The sequence below is a fragment of the Nicotiana tabacum genome, chromosome 17 (assembly GCF_000715075.1).
Source record: "Nicotiana tabacum cultivar K326 chromosome 17, ASM71507v2, whole genome shotgun sequence".
Taxonomy (NCBI): domain Eukaryota; kingdom Viridiplantae; phylum Streptophyta; class Magnoliopsida; order Solanales; family Solanaceae; genus Nicotiana; species Nicotiana tabacum.
In genome coordinates this window covers 7,771,621-7,778,975 of record NC_134096.1, presented here as the reverse complement: position 1 = coordinate 7,778,975, position 7,355 = coordinate 7,771,621, and positions in this window count along the sequence as shown.

Below are 7,355 nucleotides of genomic sequence, written 5' to 3'. Positions count from 1 at the left end.
AAAGAAAATATTTTTTCTACATCATGAAAATAAAGTACTTTTTTGTTAAAATGAAACAAAACACTTTTTTATGCTATGAAAAAAATACTCATTTTGTTGAAATGAAAAAAGAAAGTACTCTATCTACACATGAAAAGAAAGTATTCTTAATAATATTTCTATTTAGGGTGGGGTAGGGCAGAGTTGGGGGAGGATGGGTGAGTGTAGTGGGGTGGGGTGGGTGGGTTAGGGATGGGGGTGGGGAAGGTTAAAAAAGAGTTTTGGAAAATATTTTCCCTTTTTCTTGATAGGGAAAATGAGTTTAGGAGGAAAATATTTTCCAAAACAACTAAGCCAACCTAACATAGGAAAATTGTTATACCAAACACACTCTTAGTATCTGCTAGGTATAGGCTGTTTTCAAGAAGTTAATTTGCTGGCATTACATTACATTGGTTTCAGTTCCTATAAGGGGTCGTTTGGCAAGATAATGTGGGATACAATGTGGGATTAAATTTATAATGTGTTTGGGAAACTGTATAAATTTATCCCATGATCAATTTATACCGTCAACCAAATAATTTATAAATATAATCTTAGACTTAATCCCGGATATCCTACCTTATCTCACCTTATCCCATAAAAATTAGGATTATTTTACCCACCTCCCAGGTGGAATAAATTAGTCCAGGGATTATAATCCCAGGACTATAATCTAGGGATAATTTAGTTCGCGCACCAAACGTCGGAGAAAATAAGTCTGATATAGTTTAATTAACCAATTAAAGCAGGTTATCTATTTCTCATATGAGATATAAAAATTATTTAAAAAGTTAATTTTTTAAATAACTTGATTTTACACTGTCATTAGATAAATATCATCCGTTAGTTGGAATTTTTTATTTTGAATGTTAGAATCCAGGTTTTCTTGCTTATATTTGTGATAAGAATTGAAGTCATTTGTGTTCATTGATGCTTAAGCCTGACTCTTTTGGAGACAGCACCAACCAATTTGCCAACCTGTAAAGCTCAACCTCGTTAATTCTGTAATATTTAAACTGTTTTGGAAAAATAACCAAAAATTATAGTAGAACGGATATGATTTATTCAAGTTTAATTAGATATCTGGTATTCGAACACTCTTTTTAATATTCCTTGCGTGGTAAAACCCTTCGGGGTTGCCCAATAGGTTTGGAGGGCGGTTACCCATTCGGATGACCAGGGATCGAATCCCCCTCAATGCCTTCTGGGTTGAGTCTGTCGCACATGGCTTGTCTAGTGCGTTTTACCTCCCCTGTGTAGTTTGCAGACTATTACACATGGAAGGTTTACTCAGTGCGCATCAAGTGTAGCGGCGGCGGGTTTCCCTCTTATCAAAACAAAAATAATCCTTGAGATCGCAGTTCCAAAACAGATATGGAATACCACCAAATACCAGGTGAAAAACAAAAGAAAAATTGTTTTGTTTGGAGGAGTGGGGACAGAATGATGAAACAAAAGTGACAGTAAGACAACTTAAATGATTTCATTAATCCCCTAAAGATAGTTAAACTGTAAGACAAGGCAATCTGGCAATGACAGATCCATTTAACACACAAACACATTCTCTAGCTATTTGTTAGTTTTTGGTAAAACTATTAATCAGTGTTGCAGTTAGACAGTGTTTGTCATCTATGCTACATACTCATAATAACTAGCTCCCATAACAAAGGGCTATTTCCACGCCATCTTCTATCCCTCTGTGTTTTTCTTTTTTATAAAAATAATATTGATGTGTTCTCAGAAAATTAGTATCTGCCATTGAAATTTTTAGTTAACTCGGAAAACCAAAGTTATTAAATTCGTATCCTCCGTCCAACAAATAAGGTGGAATGAACAAGGCAAAGAAGAATGAAAAACACAAGCTTAAACTTCAGTACTACTTTAGAATTCCACTACTTAGCTTTTGATTCGCCTATGAAAATCAAACGAAGTTTCAATAATTGGACATCTCTAATTATTTGGCTAGCATCTTTCACTTAATGATCACACACTTTTCAAACTACTAGTTCTCAGGCAATTCCATGCTAATTGGTACAAATATTTTAAAAATATTATAATAAGTGTGCGATTAGTTGCACAAAAGTTTAAACTAAAAAATACAAGCTCTCATACTGAAATATTGTTATCAACTGTAATTTAAAAGCAATATTCGAACGACTTCAATTATGCAATTTCTATAATATATCAAGTGCATAATTCTTGTTTTTAAATGTAACAATATATAATTCAAATATCGGTTATGGTTGCAAATGTTTCACGATTTAAAGTTTTTGCTTTCTTTTTAAAAGCCGTAGGATAGCTAGTAGATCAATGTCAATTTTATAGTGTATACCTATACAGAAGTAGCAATTGTTCGTGATAGAGATAGTTGCTGAAATATTTAATTGATGTATATAAATCATAATTATACGACATGTACTCTTCGTCTCGTTAAAAATTTATTAGACCTTTCATCTTTGAATTCGACAAAAACAAAATCGTTAAATTGTATAAATATAATTGTATTATGAAATATAGTACATCATAAGATGTTAGGAGTTTGATATTATTGTACTTCATAAGAAATAAAACAATTTATTAGTAGTTCCAATATCGATTGTCATAGGCAACAAATATTTGGAAAGAAAGAAAGTAGTCTTACATATATAGCCCAAAGTAGTTCCAACTATACTATACCTCAAAAGCAAAACGTACGTCCTCATTCTTAATTCCTCATTCTTTTTCTCATTTTAATCTCAGTAGAAGAACTTAATTTTCTAATTATTTATTGATTAATAACAGCTAAGTGTTGCTTCCTAAGAATTTGAATAACCAAGAGTATACAGTTTCATGAATACTCATAAGAACTAATTACGAAGAAGAAAAATAGACTTACCTATAAATCTGCAACGTAACTTTTCTGTGTTGTTTTTTTTCTAATGGTGATGGTTATACGCATACTGCTGATTTATAACTCTTATATAAGCTTATAGATTGGTAATATTCTTCAATATATACAATAATTAATTAGCAAATTATTGTGATAATAGATGTCCATTAATTGGAGCAGATGGAGAAAGGATGATGACAGAGAAACCCAAAAGTTTTCTCACACCACTATGTAGCTTAAGTTAATCTAGGAGATTTTCAATTCCTATGTTCAAGGCAGCCATGATACCCCCATTTAATAGGACCCTAATTAAATAGAAAATTTAATTACTAACACACAAAATGAAGTTTCATACATTTAAGTAGAAGGTAAAGTAATTAAAGTCCTAATTTATGAGCAATTTTTTCTCACATTTCGTGGGAAGAACAGGAGGGAGAAAAAGGAGTAATGGGATATTTTAATGGGATTCAACGGGTAAATTAAGAGGGTAATATTGTCATTCACTTTTTCAAGAATATTTTAGTAAAATAATTTTAACTAAAAGTCTTCACACTTGCGATGCACGTGTGTTCCATGGCAATAATACAGACATTTTTAAAATAGTATAGCTAATAATAAAACATGTGTATAATAAGTAACATAATATTTTGAAGGCTCCTATTTAAATGACTTAATTATTGAACTCTACTTGTACAATTAAAATTAGCTAGATATGCATAATGTTAAATGAGCTAATTTTTTGTGTTATAAGGTGCAAATATGTAATATGATCATTTTACACCTAATATTTTCTTATAGATAACATTCTCGGTGTTTTCCATGACGAGATAGACAGACACTAATTCAAAGAAAGAGAAAGACAGCTAAAGAGTATATAATCTAAAGTTTTTTCTTCTTCTTTTAATCTTACAAATCAGCTATCAGTCGTCATGAAGCCTAAAGCTCATATTAAGATATATACATTGCAATATATTGAAGCAAAATTCAAAAATAGTTACTTTTCAACCTTTATAATTAAAAAATAGCCATTGTTATGGAGTTATATTTGTGGAATTCGAAACTCCATGATATCCCCATTACAAATAATAAATCGTAATCATAACTTTTAAAAAGAATCAAATGCAATTAATTAATGGAGTGAATATGGCATCGTAGAATTCTTATGTTTCATTTTTTGTATGTCAGTTGTTGATTGCTTTATGTATTACTATTTCGTAAAAAATTAACACTATGAGAAAGTAATCTTTTTTAGTTTTAGCTATATTGTAGTACAAATCTTAAAGACACCAAATTTTATAGCTAAACCAACCAAAGGAAATAAATGAGAGAAAAGAAAAATAATGAGATAGGAATTGTTCCATATTAAAGAACAATGCGAAAGAATAGAAGATCATACAAAATTAAGAATCCACAAAATTCTCACTTTTCATATAATCTAAATAACTTTAATAGAATTGCACGCCCAAACATTTTACACCAAACACTCAATTTCCGATACCCCTTCTCCCACATCAGTAAAATATGTGCAATGCAAGTCAATTACAACATTAACCAACAAGAGCAAAATGAAACTATCAGGATAAGATTGAAAATAGCAACAATCACAATTGGAAAATTGTACCAGACAAGTAAATGTGTATCAACTACCTTTAGTTTAAAACTAATTGAAACAAAATACCTGGATGCAACAATCCATTTCTGCTTCTAGCTCAACAGAAAAGGACATGACCGTGACAATCGCTAACGTATGAAAACTAAGTCTACGTCAATAAATTAAGGACTTTGTAAACATGCATGGTCATATTTACAAATTATTAACATAGAATTGTATGGCCAGCCAGTTAAATCCTACAGAAAAAAAGAAGAAGGGAACAAACAATAACAGAAGTTAGGGAACAAACAATAATCAAATGAAATGATTCATAAATTGAAGGGCAAAAAGGAAGAAGGAAGAAGGAAGCAAACAGAAGAAGAAACTCTGCAACCTGCAAAACAGAAGGAATAAATAATAGAAGCAAATTAAGGCTCCACAACCGATTGCTTAAATAAATTAAATGAAATTTTCAGGTTTACGATTTTGAAACCCCATTTTCGAAGGTAGGATCCAGGCTCAAGGCTTTACCTTCCCCTACAATTTGTCTAATATTATTCAATGTCCTAATAACGTTTGCAGCTAAGACTACCATGATCCTTCATTTATATGAGAAAATTAAAGAGTTTCAATAAAATTAATAGTTTTTGGAACATGAAAAGTTTTGGAAACAAAAGTCTTTTTATCTTCCTCCTTAAATTGTGTAATGTGTTTAGACAAAAAAAAATCAAATAAGATAAACTGTAAGTAAATGAGGAAAAACGAAACAATGAGAAAAAGGATAAAATGCTTTTCTAGTAGCCTTCTAAGAATTGCCAAAAAAACAGAACATGAATATTATAGCAACATTCTCTTCATTTGCCCACAATTTCAAATTACTTGAGTATTTGTAAAGATTTTATTAGTTTTAAAGAGCATAATAATGATCGGTAACTGTGGAGACCCAACAATACTATCATGGTAGATGTTATTTATGATAAAGAATTGATCACTTTCTCAAATTATTCACGCTTTGGGAGAAATGAAAAGAAGTTTGCATCAGTTTTGAAAGAATAATTTAATTTACTTCTATAAATATTTATTATTTATTAGAATGTGAATTTTACTTTTTGGTACATAATTAGTATAGGAATTATAGTATGTAAAAGAAGGGTAAAATAGTCTTTCAAGTTTTGATGGTCATTTTGGTAATTCAATTTCAACTTTGGAGTTTCACACTTATAATATAGTATGATGATGATTATTATAACTCGTAAGTGTATGATCAATAATTCATACTACATCGAATGAACTATATACATGGGAGATGAAGGGGCTTGCCTCATTCGAGATTTTATGCCGGGATTAATTATCCCTATACAATCAATCAAAGAAAGCTAAGTAAACACACCTCACAATGAGGGGCGGATTTATAGCCCAATATATAGGGCACATGAACCCAAGGTCTTTCCGCCAAATTAGGTATTTTATGTATATATTTTCTAGAATTGATCTAATATTATCGGCTAGCATCGGTACTCCAAAGAGGCTAAATGCTGCACTTGATTGAATGCTAAGTTATTTACCTAGAGGAACATGGATCAATTCTCACTTAATACTTTATTTTTTATTCTTTCAAGATCCGATTCAGCTTACAATCGCCAAGACTTATAACCTAAGAGGTTGTTTGGTTCAATTGTGGGATAAATAACTAAACATGCAATAAATATAATTTTAAATTGTATCTGAAATTAATATTCTTATACCAATAATTAAAGAGAAAATTTCATAAAACTCTATAGTTTAAAACCTAAGTTACTATTCCTTCGCACAACTATTAGAATGATACAAATGCTCAATTATACAAATGATACAACTTGTATCGACTGTATCTTTTTGTGCAGCGAATACAACCAAGGCGAAATACAGAAATATAGAATGCTCTCATTGAGAATTGAACTCAAGACCTCCGCTTGCTAAGCGTCCGCTCTAATCAATTGAATTACGAGAGCTTGTTGCTCTCTTATTTCAGTTCAAAACAATTGATCTATTGTTTCAGTACTACATGTGCATTGACTAAAAAATTCAAATATAGCTATAAATGGTAACTTTTTAAAAATAGAGGTATGAATGATATATACAGTGTATATATGTGGTGAATCGCATAACTTTTCCATAACTAAATTACCCTAATGGCTCGTTTGGTATGAGGAATGAGGGATAATAAATCTCAGGATAAGATTTGAGATGAATTTATCACACGTTTGGTTGGGATAAAATCACGGTGTAACTAATCTCTGGATTAATTATCTCGAAATTGTTGTGTTATTTTTATCCTTATAGAAAGGTTTGAATAATCCTAAAATAACTTGTTTCCCAACCAAACGAACCTTTTTTTTGTTGTAATAAACTACTAGATTTCATTCAAACAAAAACTTATTACATAAAGGGAGCTACTTAGAGTGGATCAACAGTAACATCAAGGAAGATTGCCATCCCTGCCTGTTTCCACAGTCGGAACCAAAGACAAAAAACTAGTTGAGACTTGAGATACAAGGGGGTGTGCTAGCAGTATTAGAAGGTGTTGAGTTCAAACGAACCCTAATAGTATTGGTTTGAGTTTCTCATATAACAAGTGTAAGGTTCAATTTTCAGTAAACTTTTTTCTTGGAAAAATTAAAAGAAGTGCTGTAAATAGTATGTGGATGAAGTCCATGTATGATTAGTTTGTGGATGGATTTTCATACTTTATGTCCATCCCTTACATTATTTTACTAGAATAGGCTTCACTTTTTATGCCTATAAAAGGGTATGTAAATGGTAGTGGAAAGACACCAAAAAGAAGTGAAATACTCCTTCTTTCTATCTTTGTTTCTTATTTATATTTTATTAAAT